General features: G+C 43.9%; 1 protein-coding gene across 5 annotated transcripts in view; it reads left to right on the top strand.

Moving 5' to 3' along the window:
* Nucleotides 1–22075, top strand: part of CA10 (carbonic anhydrase 10) — a 320654-nt gene that overhangs the window by 146327 nt on the left and 152252 nt on the right. The gene's annotated exons all lie outside the window — the stretch shown is intronic.

Genomic DNA, 22075 nt, shown 5'->3' with positions numbered 1-22075 from the left:
CTTTGAATATTGCAGGCGCTTTGGTGCTGAGCAGCGGGGAGTACAGAGTTGTACTTCAGCATAAGTGTAAGTAGAGGCAGTGAGTGAGTGCAGATGGGCTTAAGCAAGCAGCAGAATTCTTTGCACTGAGGATATGTCCGCACTTCGAGCAGGAGGTGTCGTTTCCAGCTTGAACAGACATACGCACACTAGCTCTGTTCAAGCTGGTGCCCTAAAAATAGAAGTGTAGCCTCTGCAGTGGGAGGGGTTAGCCACCTTGAGTACATGCCTCGGATCTCAGATGGGATTGTATTTGGAGTGGCAAGCCCCTTCTGCCACTGGTGCTGAACTTCTGTTTTTAGGGTGCTAGCTCAGTCAGAACTAGTGTGGTATGTCTACTCGAGCCGGAAATTACACCTCCAAGTCTAGACATGGACTGAGTGGCAGTAACTCTGAAGCCCTTTGCGTGCCTGTTCCTTTACGCTGAAGGTTTCCGAGGATGTGTATGTTTATATCTACATATAAAAGGGTGTGGACAGAGAAATATGGTGTTACCTTACCATAATGAAGATTGCATTTATCATGTTAGCTGCCGTCTCCATTCTTCGGCCTCCTTCTTGATATTGGACAGAAGTAATTTTGCACTCTTACTAGGTTCTCCTGCTCTCTCTGCCCTACTCTATAACTTTTCTGTTTCAGCTCCCCGTGTGACACTCCTACCTTCCACTGTGCAGGATCAAGCCCCAAATATAGGGTAGCCCTCCAGCAACCTGATAGACTGATGCCAATTCCAGGTGGTGCAGTAAAGGAGAGGATTGAGAAGTGTCTGAAATACAAATGAAGGATAAGGAGAGCTGGAGCTTATCAGTAAGTTTCAGCGGGGTTCACAAACTTCATAACTAAATCTGTTCTAGCAGCCAGGAGCTGTCAGGATGATAAATAGACTAGTCTGTAATATCAGTTTCCATACTAGGGCAGCAGAAAAGAAGAAATAATTCACACTCCAAAATCTGTTAAAATAACATTATTTGATTTAAAACGGCAAAAGCGAGACAATCCAGAGGTAAAATAGAAACACAAACCTTAATTCATCTAATATTGCAGATATTATAGGCAAATGAATGGCTTTTCTGAAGCCCCTAAGTCAGTGTTGATACACAATAATTATCCACTTACCTGTTAGATCTCCTAAGCTTCACCCCACATTTTGCTGTAGCATTATTTTGTCAGACTGAAATAGGTGTCTCAATAAATCTCATTTCTGAAATAAAATTATTTCATTATACCTCCCATAATAATTATACTATGACTAGGCGTGAAAAGCATCAAGGAAATAACTATTTAATAATATTTTGCATGTATTGTATCTTTATCTGAGCATCTCGAAGTGTTTTGCAAACTGTGCATGTTCAAGAGATTTTGATGTGCATCCTATCTCAAAGATCCACATTGTTCAGCATAAATCCTTTTGACTAGCCCACGGCCATATACTTGCAGGATAGTGTGCCCTTTTTGTGTGTAACTTTTGGTGCTCTCATTTCAATTATCTCCTCTTTTGATTGTGATACACAGAGGCCACTAGTAGCAAAGTTTCAATTGAGGTCCGAACTCACTTAAAGTTTAAGGATGTTCCTGTCCATGGGGCTTGAGTCAGCCCATTATAGAGGTAAGCATCCCAAACTGCAGATTCTAGATCTGTAGTCATTTGTGAATGTCTCCAAAATTGGGGGATTTTCAGATCCAGAGTTTTGATTCAGGACCCTCTGTCTATATTAAACTTTACCTGAACACTTTTTGTGTCAAAGGTGCAGAAAGAAAGAGGGTGCATGTATAAGGAAAATGCAGGCCCATTTACTCCCCATGCTTTCTCCAGGGAAGGTGGCGGAGAGGACTGGACAGAGGTTGTGCTCCATCCCCCAGTAGTGTACCAGCCAGCACAGTAGTGCCACACATGCACACCCACCTACCAGGGCAGGAATTGTGCCTCAGAGTTGCATCTGTGCCACCCAGTGCTACAGCTGGAGTCACACACTTTTCACACAGTGCCTTGCTGAGAGCTGTGCTCTAAAGGCATCAGTTAGCCATGAATAAGAATTTTGCCCAGCATTCTGATTATTAGTGTAAATCGGTGTTTACCCAATGTTCTGTTTTAGTGTATCATGCAACTACTCGTTTAAACAAAATTTTAAAACATACACTTTTCTCATCGCATAGATGTCCTGGCTCCTTCAGACTCCATCACAGCTCTTCTGTGTAAATATGTTTGTATCTGGTTTCTTAAGGCATATTATTTCTTTGATGGACCCTAATAGCATCTTCTGAGCCATCACAGCTTTTGATATGAATACACATTTATGGTCTTTATACAAATATGTATTATTAAAAATGATAGCCTGTTAGGACTTGATCGGCACCATGACAGACTGTCAGGTAAATCCCCGTTTGACCAGTTTGGCGCTGTCTCTAGTTTTTGTGTCAGTTAGAAGTACAGAAATGTTGTTTAGAGGATCTCTTGACACAATGGCACCTTATGGCTCATGCTGCTGGGCAAAGATTTTTTCAGCACTTTATTCCTCTGATGTAATTTGCCAGTTAGATTGTAGATGATGCTCTATTGGTCTAAGCATCCGTTTACAGTATCTAGACTGCCTGGAGCTGCAGGTTCAAGTGTTGTCAGAGTCAACTCAGCCCTTTATCCCCTCTGTCTATAATCTGGTCAATGCAATCTGTCCCCTGCTCATCAGCAGGATATCTGTTGCATCCTTGTCTAAGGTACATGTACTGAATTCTTCTGCATGGGCATTTTTAAAAAAAAACCCACAGTATATTTTTGAAAGAGTAGGAGTGTGCACCAGCATGCTTGGTCATCATTCAAACCCACCAATCCTAAAATGTTACGCAGCATACTGTGCAAAACTCCTTCCTGTTTATCACCCAGATTTTCCTCAGTCCCAGAGGTGGCTGCATTTCAGTGGTAAGTGATTCCTGTATCTACTTTGTGACACTTTGGGGGAACCTTTGGAATGGAAAAATGTGTATTAACAAAAGTGTCTATTATGATTATGAACGTTAGTTATTTGTAACATCTTTTATTATGGGCATCTCTTATCTCAAGTAATGAGTTCCTAGAGAAGCAGGAGCCTTAGAGGAGAGGGTTTGATGTACAGAACGTGGAATTGCATAGGTAGACATATATTAAAGATTAAGGTTGCTATTGCAGAAAGAAATTTGCCATGCTTATATGCAAATGTGTCCTGTAGGTTTCAACAGTACCATAGTTCTGCATTTGAATGTTTGTCTGCTCCCTTCTCCAGCAGAAATTTACCATTTTTAGTATCTTTGGGGGAGAGGAATACTGAAAATTCAGTATCATAAGCAAATAGTTCTGTAAAGCTGATAAGCATGTTAGAATGCTGGCTCCAAAACAAAACAGAATATAAAACCTGCATCTCTGCAAATTATTTTTTTTTAGCTTGCGGAAATGCTGGGAAGATTTGAACATAAATATACTGCTGTCATGTGAAGAGTGTGATTAACTCAGATTGGAGAACGTGCGTTGTGAAATTTCCTGATCGGCATTGCAAACTGAAGTGTGAGGACACATGTAATCATAAGGATTAATATAATATACAGTGTAATATACAATATAATATACAGCCCTATTTTGAGGTAGACTGTAGCTAAGCTTCTCTTACAACTGTGGAGTGAGTGTCCTAGATGGTCTCAGGGCATTTCAGTAGACTAATATTTTTCAAATGCAACGTTCTTTAAACTGTTTAAAGTGAGGTTTCACTTCATGCCTCTTGGAATACATTAAATGCCACCTAGCATCTCTGTATTCCAAGTGGATTATCACCTTCCTTTCCTGCTTTACCCTGAGCCAATGCAGTGGAAGAGGAGAAATTACACAGCAGGCCTGTCTTGTTGCGGATGCTCCTCACTGGAAGTGGGGGCATGAACCTTGACATGAAGAAACCACCCATTTGGGTGAGGAGAGTACTTCAGTTTCCATGTGTGTTTGGGTCATGGCATCTCTGCTGAGCATGCAGACAAAAATATAGATTGTGAATGTGCTTCCTCCTCAAAATGAGCCCCAGTTTAATAGAAACTATATGCAGATATTGTGATGGTGGGTACCCGCATAGAACTGCAAAATGCATATTAATGGGAGTGCAGAGTTTTTCCCCAGAACTCAGAAAGCACTCCAAATTAGGAAGCATTCAGGTTCTCTTATATTCCATGAACATTAGTCCTGATCCACTAACATTTGCCAATCTGAGATGATGATGCTTAGATCAGCCACCTCTCTGTCCTCTAGCCAACCCCATACTAAGGATTATGAAGCATCCTAGCTTGCACATTGTTGCTAGTGCCTTCCCTCTCCTCCCCCTGTTCCTAGAAGCATTTCAGCTATAAAGAGCTGTTTGTTCTCTATTGTACCCAATCTGTTTGTTCTCTATTGTACCCATTTGAGCATATAAGATCATGCATGCTGAGACTCTTCTGTGCATTCGACACAAGGTCACCCATTTTCTAGTTCTGTGTGCATTTATGGCCTTATATAAATAATTATCCTCACTAAAGGTGGGCACACTCTAAGATGCATACTGAAAAAAAGAGTGATTACTGAGGAAGAATAAAAGAAAATTTGCATTTCTTTATGCATCTGACAGATACAATCTGTTATCCTTAGCATGTTGGTTGGGAATAATATTGAGGTTATTGCTGGAGAGGGGTCTGCATTTTTGAATCACATGCCAGTTCCACATTACATGAAAGTATGTCACTGCCTTTAACTGAACACTCCATATATAAATTAGGAACAATATTATGGCATCTGTTGTATTTAATGGGGGAATATAACAGCTGTGCAATATGAAATATTGACTCTATCAAACGATTACAACAAATTTTATAAATATTCCTGTTAGTTTGGCTGTAGTCATTGTTTGATAGGATGAGAAGGTGGTGGTGGGGAGCAGTTCGGCATATCAAAAGTGTTACAATAAAAAGTGTGAATTAATGCAGCTGGGTTTTGTCTAGCAGCTAGATCTCCGGAAGTAGCAGAGAGAGAGTGCCCTGTCCAACCAAAAGATCAGCCTAGGTGAGGTGTCTTGCCCGTCAGTAATGGTAAAGCTATCAGACCCTTTACTTCTGAGATTTCTTTGATTACTCTGAAGGATGTGATGATGGATAAAGTCTTTGCAATATAAAAATCCTTCATTTTACTCTGTCATGCACACCTTACAGAGCCTTTGGTATCAGTTCTGCAAAGGTTCTTTGAGAAGGCTGGTAGAAGAGAAAATTATCTTAATGTTGGTGTAGCAAAGTGAAATATACAATTACTGGAGCATTTACATATGCGTAGAACTCAGAAATAGAATAGTAGTAATAATAATACATTATGGTTATATAGCAATTTTCATCCAAAAATGCTTTACACGATGAGATACAAATGATACACTGTGATTACTTCTTCCATCACTACAGTATGTTTCACCCTAGAGGTGGCTGCAGCAGGTTTTAAACAGCTCCCAACACAAGAGTTTAGATTATTAGACCAGAGACTAGGCCATATATGAGTTGGTGTATATACTGCTCCTGATCTCTCATTTACTTAAGAGGGGCAAGGTATAATCTTATATTTTATACAGATATAAGAATGTCCATACACAAACTCTTTCTCTCTCTCTCCAGTTTAACTAAATTAGTGCAGCATCACACCTTTAGTCAAATAGTCCCACGCTATGTGCAAACCAGGCCTTGAAGTTAAACTGAGGGTGGACAGTCCCATTCAGCTTTTACTTTTCCTAGCTCCATTTGCTCTTAAGGCTTTTGCTCACTGGTCTGTCTGTCAGTTTAGCATTTTACAACTTCCTTTATTTTCCAGTAACCATCCATCTCCCACTCCAAGGGGCAACCTGGGGAATGGCCCTTGGGAACAGAAACTGCAAGGTTCTCCTTGTGGATTTCCCAAATCATCCCACTGGGGAGAGACTGGGGGGTAAGTGGGTGCGAGTAGTCCCTGCAGAAGAAACAGCAGGGTTAGTTGTGCATCAGCCAAGGTCCACCAATATGTGTCCATTGCAAGGCCCTGTTCTTCATACTTAGGGACCTGCTGCCCCCGCTTCTGATTCCCCTGACATCTTGAATCCTCTTCCCATGGCTAACAGGGTATGTGTGTGTGTCTCTCTCTTCCCATGGCTGACAGGATGGGGGGTGGGGGGGTGTTGGTTGTTCCTCAGAGTGCAGAGGGCATTGTGCATTAACTTTTTGAAGATTTTACAACTGATGTTGGGGATGATACTTTCCCACCACTTCCACATGAGCCATGGGGTATCCTAACATGAGGAAAGCAGCAAATCCTAGGGGATAATCTCCCCCTAGCTGCAGATCAACAGCTTATTTTATCATCTTTTCTTCTTCCTTAAACTTTTAAAGGGGCACTGACAGATGTGTATAGGTAGAAACAATTTTGTTTTGTAAAATCAGAACCTGAGCAAATGGAAGTATTGCTGTGAATTGGTTTTTAAACATTCCCACATGGTTGTTTTTTTTAAACATTGCCATGCAGTCTTTGCAACCCAGGCATTACAGTATTGTGCATGAGAACCAGAAAATGAGACTCAACACAAACTGAAGGTGAAACTGAAAAACAACAAACAATGTAAAGAATGAGAAGTAGACATGGCCCCATTCTTCCCTGCCCCTCTTGAAGATGTTAAATGCAACTGCAGAGTAGCACAAGGACTACGACTGTGTCCTGCCTTTATCCTGGTGACATAAGTTCCAGGGGCAATGCTCCTTGCACACCCACACAGCAGCTATACGTAATCTTGTGCTTTAAATGGAATGTGTCTGTTCTGTGGAGGCAGGAAGGCTCTTGTGCCCTTGTACAGAGGATTATGTAGAGATACTTAGTAAGGCATTAAGTGTTTCAGCTACATTTCATTAGGTTTTTTTCTGATATTATTTTGATTCCAATCAATAAGTTTTATAACCCTACTACTCCACTGGCTCATTGCAGATACGTTACCTATCAGTTCTCTGTCATGATATGCTATAGCTGGACAATTACTGTATTTAGTGACTAGAATGTGACACCTTGTGTGAAAACTGATCCTTCTATGTGAGATGTAATTGTTTCCAGGTTATTCAGCGCCTGTTGAATTAGTATTGAAAAGATAATTTCATGCTTAGTTAAGTGATAAATCCAATTCATTTCTAGCAAGACAAAGTAACAAATGTGACTTTAACAGTATTAATTTATAAGCAAAGAAGAAAGTAAATACAGTACAGCTAACGAGCAAAAGTAAATTAACCAGGCATTTCTGTTTATCAGCTGCCTATTCTTTTATCACTGCTGATGGATTTTAAAAGGGCAAGCAAAATCCCTTGAGTCCAGATGAGTTCAGTTCTGATGAAAGGCTGTAGCTGGCCGGTGACTGTTCAGTGATCTGTGTGAAATGAATCTTATGGCCTAGTCCTTATCCTAATATACAAGATTTAGTGCCACAGAAACCACTATCACAATTGGTCCCAAGTTTTGACAGTCTTAGTATAGGGGCCAGGGGTCAGGCAAGCCCCAGAAGACTGACTGGCCTCCCCAAAACATGCCTTGAGTGAGGTGATCTCTCTAGCTCTCAGCTGAGGCACGCTGGCATGCAGTGGTTGAGGAAAAGGTGGCATTGCCACTGGCCATGCTCTGCCTTCAGAACTTCAGTAATTAGGGCTGTCACTCTAGCATCTCACTCTAGCTTTAAATGTATGCGCCTGTGTGCAATATTAGAAGTACAACCAAAAGGCCACACCAGTAAGGTCCTTGCTCCATCCTTAGTCAGAATGAAATCAGTGGGAGTTTGCCTGAATAAAGATGGAGTAAAGGGCAGCTGGGGCCGTTTCCCATCGTCCTCTCTCCAGGCAGTGCACAGAAACCCTATGAGCAGCATTAAAAACTACTGCTTACTCTACAGTTGCATTTTCTGCAGGGAACCAGTAGGGGGCTCCTTTCATCAACACCCTGCCCACCTGAGGTCTCCGGGAGAGAGAGAGCACAGTTACAAGCCATATTATGCCTCACAGTTGTGGCCAGAAATTGAGTCATTCGTTGTTCTCCCTTAGTACTCCCCATGATCATCTCTGCCTGCATTAGAAGTCATTACCTTAGCTGAGCAGAATTCTGATGCTTGTTCTTTGCTGCATTCCACTCCTGGCTTCTCAATCGAGATATTTCTCTGCAGTCACAACACTTCAGACTGTTGGACATATTTGAATCAGAATTAGACTGTTTCAAATAAAACTGCGTTTAAGAACAATGTACAACAGATGGAGATAAAAATTCTGTGAGTTTGACAAGATTAAGCATTCCTCTACAAAGAATAGTAGCAATTCCAGATCTGACTGGAGCTCTCATCACCACAGAGTAGGATTTACGGAAAACCTTATTTAATCTAGAGTTACTCAGACTTTGAGTATTTCTGACACTAATAGTTAAAGTTCCATTGTTAGCTTGCTGATTGCAACTGATGCTCTTGTAAACATAGCAAAACTGTATTATAGACCCTTAAAAATTCCTTCCCTGGGTTCAGCCTTTCCCTGCTGCTTTCCCCTGGCCAGATCCTTTCCTCTCTGCAGTGAAAGGCTCCAGCAGCCAGGCGGTAGCACGGAAATTATGAAGCTTTTCCTTGCTGTATCTGCCTGCCAGACCTTGTCACTGACATGTGCAACTGGACAGCAGGCTGTTCACTGCAGTGTGTAGCTACACATACCCTACGTGCTGCTGCCAGAGGAGCAAAGCAGATATAGCCTATGGTGATATCCTTTGTAGACTTTCCATTAGGATTGACTATAATTTCCTTTATTTTCTTCTCCGTTTGCATGGACCTTTGGGTCCTTATTGCATCCCATTGACACCAATGAGTAAATCTACCATGCAGCTTGGATGGTGCCCCTCAGCCTGAGGAGGCAGCACACTCTGCTCAAGCTAGCACACTAAAAATAGCAGTGTGGGTGTCATGACACGGTGAGCAGATCAGGCTAGCCGCCCAAGCTTGAACCCAAGGGGTCAGGTGGGCATGGAATTTGGCAGCTAGCCCATACCACCACCCATGCAAATCATCCCCACTGCTATTTTTAGCTTGCTAGCTCAAGCAGAGCTAGACATCTCTGTCTACCTGGGCTGGGAAGCATGCTCCAAGATACACTATAGACATTCCCAGTGGGACTCTATCCAGAGCCAGGGGTTTGTGTCAGCAGATCATGGTGCAAGATTGAGAAGTAAGGTCAGTTTGCGAGGTTTAGATTATCCTCAACTCCTAGTGAAGTTCCATTAAGTTGAGGAAACTGAGTACCTTGTAGGATCAGATCTTAATTTATTCTCAACAGCCAAATCCTGCTTGATTTACTCTAATGTGTAATCCATTGAAGTCAATGGGCTTGCTATTGGAAATGAAAGTCGGGGGGACTGTTTGCACAAGGAAGACAAGTGCTCTTTGGCCCCAAACGAGCTACGAGTTCACATGTAAAGCAGTGGAGACATCTGTGGTGAGGAAAATAGGGCTCGAAAATCTATTCTGTAGAATAAGTGCCTTTGAAGAGGAAAGAGAGGTTGCTTGGTTCATGAAAAGCGAGGGTATTGGGCGCATTTCCAAACATAAGAGGTGATATAAAACCTGTGCTACTACAACTTTTAGCCATTGAAATTATGGTTCTGTGGCACCCTCAAGCTTTAGCTCATAGAACAGTTAAGGAATGGTTGGCCAGTTAGGAAGGAAACCCTGGTTTAAATAAAAATGTCTGATAATTAGCAAAAACAATGAGCTTGAGAAGAGTAACTGGAAAGTATGAAAATATATATTAAATAGGGAATAGATTAGAGTTTAGGGTATAGAGTTTCTTTGGCCTAGATGCTCTACTTGGAAGGCAAAGTGATAAATCAAAGCTACTGGTTTGCCGGTGTTGTGAAGCATCTCTGCCTGGGAACTTTGCAATATGCAAGAGACAAGGAAAGACCATTTGGCCCAACAATGTTGTCCCAATCCCACCTTCCATCTTTCTCATTGCGCTTATTTTGTCCCCTTTCTCTTAAAATATGGCCAGATCTTGACCCCAGTGAAGTCAGTCAGTTTGACTAGAATTTAATAGAGCTGGGATTTAGACACATTTATGTGACTGCATGTAGATCTCAATTGCCTTCTCTGACATTATACTGGTCACTTTTTTAATTTATTATTTAACTGGATTATTCTAGCATTTTGGGGCCCAGTCATGCTTCCATTGAAGTCAATGACTATATTTTCATTAACTTTAGTGGGAGACGGATCGTGCTGTTAATTGTTAGAGGTCAACATGCCCCTTAATTTTTCTTTATTTCTTACCCAGAGTCAACATTCCTTAACCAATTAATCTGCTTTGTAACTTTGAGCACACTGAGTTGACTCTAACAATCATTTCCCTTCCCCCTCTCCCTCCCCTTCCACCATGAAGGTATTAAGCCCAACTTCTTTAGCCTTTACTTAGAACAGGGAACTGTCTTTTTGATGTGTTTGTATCATGTCTGACACAATAGGAAGGTGTTAGCCTCCTTAGGATAGGGTTCCTATAGCTGCACACAGTACTCCTCAGTGGATCTAACCAGTGTTTGGTATAGTATCACCTTTTTTATTTATATTCTCAGTCTCTCTACTCCAGCATCTTTGTGTCCTGCTTTACTCCTGGGGGAATTCTGTGCCACTGTGTGCGCGCATAATTAATGAGTTGTGCATATTTTTCATTTTTTGCCTAGAAAAAGCTTCTGCTGAAAAGTTGCTGCGGTTCCAGCTTTTGGCCACCAGAGGGCGCTGTGGCGCTAGAACACAGCAGCCTTTCCCAGACAGCTAGGGAAGAGAGAGAGCCTGCCATCTTTGCAGAGCATGTCAGGCCAGGTCAGGAAACGAGCTGTGGGAAGACAGACAGCGTGGAGTGCTGGGGGAGTCAGATGGGAGCTCGTAAGGGCTACTGGGGGAGGACAGACTGGGGCAGGGGCTGAACGGGAGTAGAGGCACAGGCCCACAAGGGAGAAGGAGGTGCAGGGCCACATGGTGATGGTGAAGGGGGTGCAGGGCCACATAGGGACGAGGAGTAGCTGAGTGGGGGCACAGACACACATGAGGATGGGAGGATGCAAAGACACGTGGATGAGGGGAGTGGGTGTCTGACTGGGAATCGGAGGACATGTGCCTGACTGAATGGGAGAAGCTAGGGGGTCAGCCAGGGTCTGCATGGGGAAAGTTCCCTAACAGTCCCTCCCCACCCTTGCAAAAAAAACTGTTCCATATTTTCCCCTCCAAGTTCAGACCCAGGCTCCTTCCTAGCAGTTATTTCCTTCTCCCTCATCTCCTCTGTTACCCCTGACTCCCCCCAGCCATTGCACGGCTTCTGGGGGGTGCGGGGAATATGGTTCTGTATTGAGTAATAATTCATTTAAGCTACAGAGTTCTTTATTAATATGCCTAGTAAGGAATCTATTTGTCAAAAAACATTTCCTGAATCTTCTTTGTTTTCTCTATTGTTAGAGACACAGTTGCTGACAGGTATTTTGAAATAAATGACCAAAAATAATGGTAATGGAATAATTGAAAAAATTTGAAACTGGTGTGATTATATGGTGTTGTTTTGATAAAGAAAATGTGCAGAATTTTGCAGTATTTGAAAATATTGTGCACATAATTTTTTGTAGCAGAATTTTTATTTTTTTGGCACAGAATTCCCCCAGGAGTATTGTTTGCAGTTGTTGTTTTAAACAATGTGAGCTGAAGGTCTCAACCTTTTTTTTTTTTTTCCTTCCCCTCCCCACCCCCCCATGCTAACTTTTCTAGATCTATCTTTCATGACCCTTTATGGGTCTCTCCTTGAACATATACTTCCTATTTTGATTGTTTCATCTGAAGTTGTCACTGTCTTTCATCGAACAAGCCGGTGTGTATTTTAATGGCTAAGCAGAATATGAGAGCAGCGTGCCTGGGAAAGCACTCCATTGTATTACTGTTGCTTATCTTTCTACTTCCATGAGAAATAGGGAATGCATTTTATGATCTGTAGTCCTAGGATAGGTATGCTACATTTGTGCTTGCACATAGCTGCAGTGGTGCCTGGTATCCTGGCCCACCTTTGTCCAGGCTTTACACATCATGCTTTATACTTAAGGGATAATGTTCATGGTGGGGGAGTACATGAGGCAGTGGACAGCTTTTGCAGGCAATTAAACACACTGAAGCAAAGCCCAGGCATCTGAGAAACCCCAAAACTGTTTGTTGTAACTATAGCCCAGTGTCACAAAGAGAAGCCTCGCTCAACAAGACAAGCATTAAATAAAAAGCTTTTCCTTTGCTTAGCCTTGCGAGGGCTGGAAAGTTCTACAGTGCTGCTTTCTAATACATTCCTTCAATTGAGTGAATAAATCTTTCCTTTTTTTTTTTTTTTAAATAGAGTGGGTGTTTTACACGGTGTCGCTTCTGGTGGAGCAGGAGATAGTTCCAGTGTAATTGCTCTGGATAAAAGCAGTGAAACCTCTTTCTTTAAATCAATATGGAGGTTCATGACAGTCATTTTTTTCCTTCCACAAGTGGCCCCTTCCTACAATTCTCTCGATGCGTCATACGTTGCTTTTTCTTACCGTATCTTTGTCTCTACTTTTTTCAGCATTTCAAAGTTTTATTAACAAGAATGCTTGAGCCTGAGGCGTTCAGACATGACATGAATAAGTTGGAGACGGGAGTGGTTATGAACCACAACACTTTTCTTACTTTGAGGCCTTTGTTTATACAAGTTCCACTGCTTTTATAACTTCACTCATCTCTGACCGAAGAGCAACCTTTTCTTTTTCTTCTGTTTGTCATTATGAACTGATTACCTGAAATATCATGGGTTTTAAGGGTGTGGTCATTTTTTCCTTGAATGTACAAAGGGTCTGATTTTACTCCCAATGAAATCAGTTGAAAAACTGTTGTTGGTTTTCAATGGGAGGTGGAAATGAAAAGAGGTCTCTGTGTCTGTAGGTGCAGTGTTGTGCTCTCACTTATTTATGGGCACAAATACTAGCCCTCAGGTGGTTGCACAATTATTCCTGCAAGTCAGATAGCTTAGACACTAACGTGATATTATTTGTGCCCACAATTAGTTGCTAGTACAAAACTAGATACCAGGTTAAGGCCCTTTACAAAATCAGGTCCTAATTTGCTATTGATATGAATGGAAGTTTTTACAACCAGGAAAAGAGGGAATCCTTCATATTTCATAGTGCTTCAGAAATACAAAGCATTTCTGCTGTATAGGTCTTTGAATATAGTATAGAGCTTCTTGTTTATAGATCAGTCATTTGGATTATATCTTCTATCAAAAGCAAATACGAAAGGAATAATAGAAGTTTCTCAGCTAGAGTGGATGGATATCTTCAAACCCTATATTGTAAAACACCATTCATCAGATCAAGTTATAGTCTGAATAAAAGACTGGTTGGAGATTCAAAATGGTGATCAGCTGAATTGCTTTCTTTCATCTTGTCTTTTTATTTATTATAGTTGTTTTTATGGCAGCAATATATTTTGCACAGACTAATATACAACAGTGCATACGTAAGCCTCTCTAATAGAATCACTAAAACATTGTGGGTCATTCTTGTCTCAATTTAGCTGGTGTAAATCTGGTGCCTGAGTATGTTTATAATTATCCATTATGACTGGTTAACCTCAGCTATTAAGCCTGATCCAGAACTGTTGGAATCAAGCACAATCAAGATGAAAGGTATATATGCAAAGACTAAGGATATTTCTACACCTCAGCGGGAAGATGTTATTCCCAGCTCAGGTAGACATACGAGCACTGGCTCTGCTCATGCTGGGTTGCTAAAAACAGCAGTTTGGCTGCTGTGGTATGGGCAACAGCTCAAACTAGTCACCCAAGTGTGTATCTGTGGGGGTCAGGCAGGGTTATACACGGGTGCTAGCTTGAACAGAGCTAGCAAGTATCTATCTACTTGTGCTTGGAACTACCTCACAACTGCTGTGTAGATGTACCCTAAGTTGGTAGGCCTCAGCGGTGTCAGCAATGAAGCTGTGTCGGTTTATACTAGCTGAGGATCTGGCCCGCTGCCCAAGATCGGTGTTGAGGACAGAAGCGTACAGCTATCTGTGCATTTCAATAACATACTGTGCTTTTGTTGATGAACTTCTACTTTTCCCACCCGCAGCCATTTCACACTCCCTGTTATGATCAGAGATGTTTCCCTCAAGAGGGTTGCACAGATTCTGGGTCAGAAGTTCCATTTGTCATGAGTTGTTTCACCTGCTGATAGAAATATGGGAAAAGTCAGAAGAAAATGGCACTTTATACACATCTCTCCAAGGTGATACTTTTTTCATTATATGGAACTGTGGGTTCAGCTTTGATAAAGTGATTAGTCATTGTGACCAACGCACTTTTTGGCCTGTCATACATTTCATTTATTCTAGAAACGACAGACAACTTGCCAACTGCACAGTTCTATATATCTTTATAGAAGTATGTGTTTTATGGATCTGATGAGTAGGTAACAGAACCTGGCTTAAACATGTAGGTAGAGAGTATTCTTTGTCGTCTTTGTGATCCCATTCATTGATTATTCGGTGTGTTCAGCTGACCATCTCTAAAAGTGTGGGGAAAGGATAACCTAGCTAATCTAGGTGAGGATATGTCTTTAAAAAATGTCACACTGTAGCACTCCCTAGGGGTCATTTTAGGAATAATGTTGCACATCTATAGCCTTGCCTGCCTTTTCAGCTGCCAGGGGAGCATGTGACCAAAGGGAAAGATAGGTATGAGATCATATGACCCACAAAAACTCCAACCTAGAATGTGAAGATGAAGTGAACCCTTCCAAATGTGAATTGTGCTAGATGAAATCCCAACATTACTTTCTCTTGAGGTCATTGTTCCACTAGAGCGAGGAGAGTAGTGCTTTCTAAATACCGCCCTTTTCCCTTCGCCCACTACATAACAACAGAGTGAAAAATAAACCAAAACGGCTTTGGGGGGGTGTTTTTTGGGTTTTTTTTGCTGTTCCTCTGTAGGGGAGTTACGGATTATTTTTGGTATCAATGGAAAGTCCCATTGTCCCAAGATTTTATTAGGATTTTGAACAGGATTATGCATAGAAGGAAAGGTTCTTGTTATGAAAATATGGGCCTCTGCATAGCAAATTGTGTTCTGCTGGCAGATAAAAGTCTTTAATTAAATTCTGTTCCTTTGGTTTCTTTACCCCTGAGTTCCTAGTTTAGCAGTGACCCTCCTAGCTTAATTGCCACCTCTGACACACTTCCAGTCTTCCACATTTAACCTTTGTACACCTACACCAGCATGGTCTGCAGACAATGTCTACATGCATTATACTGGTAGTCCACCCTTATCTCCCTTCCTTTCTTGGCTGACACTTGTAGAGAACAGACCGAGATGTGAAATGCATTTCCTTGTTTGATATCAAATAGCTGCAGCATTGCTGAGGTGTCTGTGGTGTTATTCCTCACCTTGCCAACAGCTGCTCTGAGAGAATGATACTGGCTGAGAAAGATGCTTTTAATTGCAGATACAATATTAATGTGTGGCTTTTTCCTGTTGCTTTTGAGGATATTCTCATGCTGTCTCCCTGTCTGCCTCTACCTCCTTCTCTCTTCCTGTCATGGACTCTTGATCACTTGGTACAACTGACCAAAACACCGCTGCTTAGATAGCAGTGATGATGTTCGTCCATCGTTTTCGAAGAAGACCTTAACATCTAGCAGGTTGTGAGCTGTCCACGGTGCGTCCGCAAATGGCTGGTAAGGCCAATACGGGCACGGAATGTTCTGCCACATGTCGGGCAGACATGCGTGGGCACCACTGTTACAACATTTGCAGCTCTGGCTTTACGGAGTGCTCGCTTCTCTTGTGCTAGGGTTATCCTTCTAGCTTCAGATGTCTGGCAGCCTTGGTGGATCAGCGTACGCCATGTCGATCGGTCTTGTGCCAGGGTTTCCCAGGAGGTGATGTCGATATCCAGGGACTTAAGAGAGGCTTTCAGCGTATCTTTGTATCGCTTCTTTTGTCCCCCATGCGATCGCTTTCCTTGAGACAGCTCACCATAGAAGAGCTGTTTGGGGATGCGGTGGTCTGGCATCCTTACAACATGGCCTGCCCAGCGTGTCTGGGCTTTCATAAGCAGAGTGTAAACTGACGGCAGGCCTGCTCTGGAAAGGACTTCTGTGTCAGGCACCTTATCCTGCCACCGAATCCTCAGAAGTCTGCGGAGGCAAGTCATGTGGAAGTGGTTCAATTGCCTAGCGTGCCTCCTGTATACAGTCCAGGTCTCACTGGCATACATCAAGGTAGTTAGCACTACTGCTTGGTAGACTTTAAGCTTTGTAGCAAGGCTTATTCCATAGCGGTCCCACACGTTGGTCAGCAGTCTGCCAAATGCAGAGCTTGCCTTGGCGATTCTGCAGTTGACCTCGATGTCAATTGTCACTGCGCGGGAGAGGGTGCTGCCAAGGTATGTAAATTGGTCCACTGCTTGCAGCTTTTGCCCCTTCACTGTGATGGTGGGCTCTTGGTGTTGGGCTTTCGGAGCTGGCTGGTGCATCACTTCGGTTTTCTTTATGTTGATAAGAAGGCCAAAGTTATCGCATGCTGCTGCGAATTTGTCCATGCTGGCTTGCATTTCCTGCTCTGATCCAGCATTCAGGGCACAATCGTCAGCAAAAAGGAGGTCTCGTAGCACAGTCTCCTTTATCTTGGTGACAGCGTGGAGTCTTCGCAGGTTGAACAGTTTCCCATCAGTCCTGTATCTCAGGCTGACTCCCAAGGAACTGTTCTGAAAGGCGTCTGACAGCATGGCTGAAAACATCATGCTGAACAGGGTCGGTGCCAACACACACCCTTGCTTGACGCCATTTGTGACGGGAAAGGCCTCTGAAGCTTCTCCGTCGTCCAGAACACGAGCCGTCATGCCGTCGTGGAACTGACGTACCATCAGGATGAATCTATCAGGGCACCCAAACTTCAACATGATACGCCACAGACCTTCACGACTGACAGTGTCAAAAGCCTTAGTGAGATCCACAAAGATGGTGTACAGTTCACGATTCTGCTCTTGACACTTCTCTTGGAGCTGTCGGACTGCGAAGATCATGTCCACAGTGCCACGCTCTTTACGAAAGCCGCACTGTGTCTCGGGTAATAGACCCTGTTCCAGGTGGTCAATCAGGCGATTCAGCAACACTCGTGCAAGGATCTTGCCTGCGCTGGAAAGCAATGATATTCCTCTATGATTGTCGCAGACTTTTCGATTTCCTTTCCTCTTGTAGAGGTGTACGATGGACGCATCTTTCAATTCCTGAGGAATAGACCCTTGATTCCAGAAGGACTGAAACAGTTGAGTGAGTTTGTCAACAAGCACTGCACCACCATCCTTATAAACTTCTGCTGGGATCGCATCAGATCCTGAGGCCTTGCCACTGGACAGCTGGCTGATGGCCTGTAGGATTTCAGACTCTGATGGTGGAACATCCAGACTGTGGTTGATATCCGCCTGGGGCATTCTATCAATCGCCTCGTTATTAATGGAAGATGGGCGGTTCAGTACGGATTGAAAATGCTCAGCCCAACGCTGTAGAATCAGTGTCTTCTCAGTAATGAGAGTTACACCATCTAAATCCAGTAAAGGAGAGCTCCCTGAGGGCCGAGGTCCGTACAAGGATCTGAGGGCTTTGTAGAACCGTTTGGCATCGTTTCTATCAGCAAACATCTGGATTTCACCTGCCTTGGCACTCAACCAGGAGTCCTGGATCTTGCGAAGCTTGTTCTGTACGGTCCTGCGAGTGTTGTTAAAGGCATTTTTCTTAGCTGATGACGACGGGTCGTTCTGATGAGCACGGTAAAGGCGGTGCTTTTCAGCAAGTAAGGCCTTGATCTCTTCATCGTTTTCATCAAACCAGTCCTGCTGTTTCCTGTGTGAGGGTCCAAGAACCTTTAGTGCAGAAGAGTGCACAATATTCCGGAAGCGTTCCCAGTCCTTCTCAGCATTTTCCTCTAATTGCAGCTCTAAGAGTTGGTTGTCAAGATCTTCTGCTAGTAAAGCTGCTGTATTGGGGTTCCTCAGTTTACTGACGTTAATCTTTTTCACCACAGCTCTGTTTCCCTGCGGACGTCTCTTTGGCTTGATGTAAAGGCTTAATTTAGAGATGATGAGTCTATGATCAGTCCAACAGTCAGCACTCGGCATGGCCTTAGTCACCCTTACATCCTGTCTATCTTTCCTCCGCACGATGACATAATCAATGAGATGCCAGTGCTTGGAGCGTGGATGCATCCAGGACGTCTTTTTGTGAGTGGGCAGGCGGAAGATGGTATTGGTAATGATCAGATCATGAGCCACACATGTCTTCAGGAGTAGTAGGCCATTGCTGTTACATTTGCCGATTCCATTTTTTCCAATGACGCCATCCCAGGCAGAGTGATCAGATCCTACTCTCGCGTTAAAATCGCCAAGTAGAATCAGCCTGTCGGTACGCTTCACGGATGAGAGTAGGGCATCAAGATCTTCATAAAACTCGTCCTTTACTTCATCCGGATTCGTCATTGTGGGTGCGTAAGCGCTGATTAGTATAGCTTGCTTTCCTCTCGGTAGTGGAAGATGCAGTGTCATGAGTCGGTCGTTCACACCCTTGGGAAGACTGGCAAATTTGCGGACAAGTTGATTCTTAACCGCAAAGCCAACTCCAGATTCACGACGTTCGTCACTGCTACGTCCACACCAGAAGAATGTGTAACCACCCCCTATTTCTGTGAGCTGACCTTCGTTGGCTAGACGAGTTTCACACAAGGCTGCAATATCGATGTTAAATCTTGCGAGCTCTCTAGCGACCAGGGCTGTTCTTTCTGGTCGATCTGCTGAGGGGTTATCTTGAAGCGTGCGTACGTTCCATGTACCAATAATGAGTGGTGTCACCTTGCGGTTTGTTGTTTGAAGTTTTGTTGTTCGACCGCATAAGATGGGATCCCCTCCAGCCGCGGTAAGCTGGCCAGGGTTCTGTGAAGCAAACAATGTTTAGGGCACCTTTTCTAGCCCCTTCCTCTTGCTACGGAGGTGAGCAGTGCGGTCCTAAAAAGGGCTGCTCAGTCACTCAGGTAGACGCCGAATCCAGCTGTTGCTTCGATCAGCAAGAAGACGACCATTAGACCTGAGCCGCCTGTGTGCAGGTCCACGGCTACAGCTCCCAGTGTATCCACACCTGCTGCTTCGTCGCTCGCCCATCGCCACAGGACTTTGAAATTTACGGAAGTTAGATGTCAAGACTTGCGCGTGGATTGGTACAATTGACCAAAACACCGCTGCTTAGATAGCAGTAGTGATCGCAAAAAGACCGTGTACAGCAAGGTGCTGAGCACCCTTATCACCTGTCGGTCCCAAGGGCCTTTTACTCTCTCTCCTTTCAGCAAATCTTCCTATTTGCTTTCTCATGGGCATTTCTCTTGTGCTGAACTGTACAATCCCCATTGGTTTTAGCTTGCCATGGACCAGTGCTGTGAAGTTTGGATCTAAATCCAAAGTTTGGCAATGTTAAGCTGTGGGGGTTTGGCCTAGGCTGGTCTCTAAGGCAGTGGTTTTAAAACTGTTTTCTGGTGACCCAGTTGAAGAAAATTGTTGATGCCCATGACCCAACGGAGCTGGAGATGAGGGGCTCAGGGGTGGGGCAGAGGGTTGGGGTGCAGGGGTGAGGGCTGCAGGGTGGGGCCGGGAATGAGGGGTTCCGGGTGTGGGAGGGGGTTCTGGGGTGGGGGTTGGGGTGCAGGAGGGGGTCAGAGCTCTGGGCTGGGGGTGCAGGCCTTGGGGTGGGGCCAGGGATGAGGGGTTTGGAGTGCAGGAAGGTGCTCCAGGTTTGGGGGGCTCAGGGCTGGGGCAGGAGATTGGGGCGCAGTGTTGGGGCATGGGCTTACCTTGGGCGGCTCCCGGTCAGTGGTGCAGCGGGGCTGCTAAGGCAGGTTTCCTGCCTGTCCTGCACCATGGACTGCGCTGTGCCCTGGAAGCGGCCAGCAGTAGGTCCAGCTCCTAGGCGGAGACGTGCAAGCAGCTCCACATGGCTCTTACCTGCAGGCACCGCCCCCTCCAGCCAATGGGAGTGCAGAGCCAGTGCTCGGGGTAGGGGCAGCACACGGAGCCCCGTGGCACCTCCTGCCTAGGAGCTGGACCTGCTGCTGGCCACTTCCAGGGCGCAGTGCAGTGTCAGAACAGGCAGGGACTAGCCTGCCTTTGCCAGGCAGCACCACTGACAGGACTTTTAATGGCCCAGTTAGTGGTGCTGACTAGAGCGGCTGCGACCCAGTGCATTACATTCTGTGAACCAGTACTGGGTCGTGATGCACAGTTTGAAAACCGCTGCTCTAAGGCGCTTTGATGCAGTGCTATAATTATATAAATGCAGTGTATCGAGATAGACGTAGTCTGACATTTCAGGGAAGGAAATAAAAGTCAATGTAGCTTGTTGCTAGAGGTGTGTAGTGGTAATTTTCATATAGTTTTTTGTGCTAGGGAAAACCACCATTATCCTCTCTCCTGCATACAGTACTGATATAAATGCGCTTTAGTAGTGTTTGATTGAAAAATGTTATATAATTATTAGTAGTTTCTAAAGGCTTTCTCTTTTTGCTTATCCAGTAAAGTTAAGGTGATGCCAAGTAGCATGGACTGTGAATGAAGACCCTAATGAATACTTTGCACCTTTATAGCAATTATATGTCCATGGATCTCAAAGCACTTTAGAGAAATGTATGAATTAAGCCTCAGAAGTCTGTTTTACATATAGGGAAACTGAGGCACAGAAAGACTTGGGTATATTTACATAGCAAAAAAAACAACAACCCAGCAACGAGGCTCAGAGCTCAGGTCAGCTGACTCAGGCACATGCTGTGGGGATAGAGGTGCAAACTTTTGGGCTCAGGCTGCTGCTTGTGCTCCATAATCCTCCTAGCTCTCCAGGTTTCAGAGCCTGAGCTCCAACCCAAGCTCAAATGTCTACACTGCTATTTTTAGCCCCACCGTGTGAGCCCAGCGAGCCCAAGTCAGTTGACCTGGGCTCTGAGACTCACTGCCATGGGTCTTTTTTAGCTGTGTAGTCATACCCTAGGTAACTTGCCTACAGTCTGCAGCAGAGCCAGGAATAGGATATGAATTTCTTGACAATTCATACTGTACCTGAATACTCTATAAGATCATAGTTGTCGAGGCCTCAAATGCCTTATGAAGTGCTGAAACATAAATACATGTTTGTGAAGAGGGAAAAGGAAAAAAATGCATGTCTCTTTCACCCCTTCTCCGTTTTGCAGGTACTGCTTTGAGAAATTAAAGGCTGTATTTCTCTTCATTCTTTCTTTGTTTATATATATCAATATAAATGTCTGCAGTTGTTCACAAAATGAAAATACAAGGATCCTATTTCTACTAGTGTAAGTCAGAAGTGACCCCATTGGAATCTGTAGTTATACTTGTATATGAGAAATCCGAATCAGACCCAGAATGCTTGTAATGTAACTTCATCACTGTAGGAAACACAGGACAACAGGGAGATCAGGTGCACAGATTTCATTACTGGAAGGAGAGCCATGGGGAAGGGCTACCCCCCACTCCAGGCTTCAGAGCCTGAGCTCCCAGCCCAGCCTGAACATTTACATAGCTGTCTGTAGCACCCATAACATGAGTCTGAGTTTGTAGACCCACACTCTGAGTCTTGTCGCCACGGGTTTTAAAACTCACTGTAGATGGAAACAGGCTGCATGTGAGAGATCTTTTTGAAAGAAGTCCTTATATTGTGAGAATTCTAATGTACAGGAGCCAGATGCCTATTGTCCCTTGCCCACAGCTGTTGATATTTATGTGCCAAAATAAAGTGCTTGGTCCCTAGAGGAGGAACATGAACACATGGAGTACTTAGTCTCACAGGGCAGCTGCCGGTAGAGTTTACATTGTATCAGCCTTCTGGGAAAAAATTTTAAGGCCAGTGAAAGTTGAATTGCATGTACAGACTATGATGACTCTTTGAGAAGGCAAATCCAT

This window comes from Mauremys mutica, chromosome 12, assembly GCF_020497125.1.
Source record: "Mauremys mutica isolate MM-2020 ecotype Southern chromosome 12, ASM2049712v1, whole genome shotgun sequence".
NCBI classification, from domain to species: domain Eukaryota; kingdom Metazoa; phylum Chordata; order Testudines; family Geoemydidae; genus Mauremys; species Mauremys mutica.
Note: the sequence above shows the minus strand (reverse complement) of the source record. Positions and strands in the feature narration are given on the sequence as shown.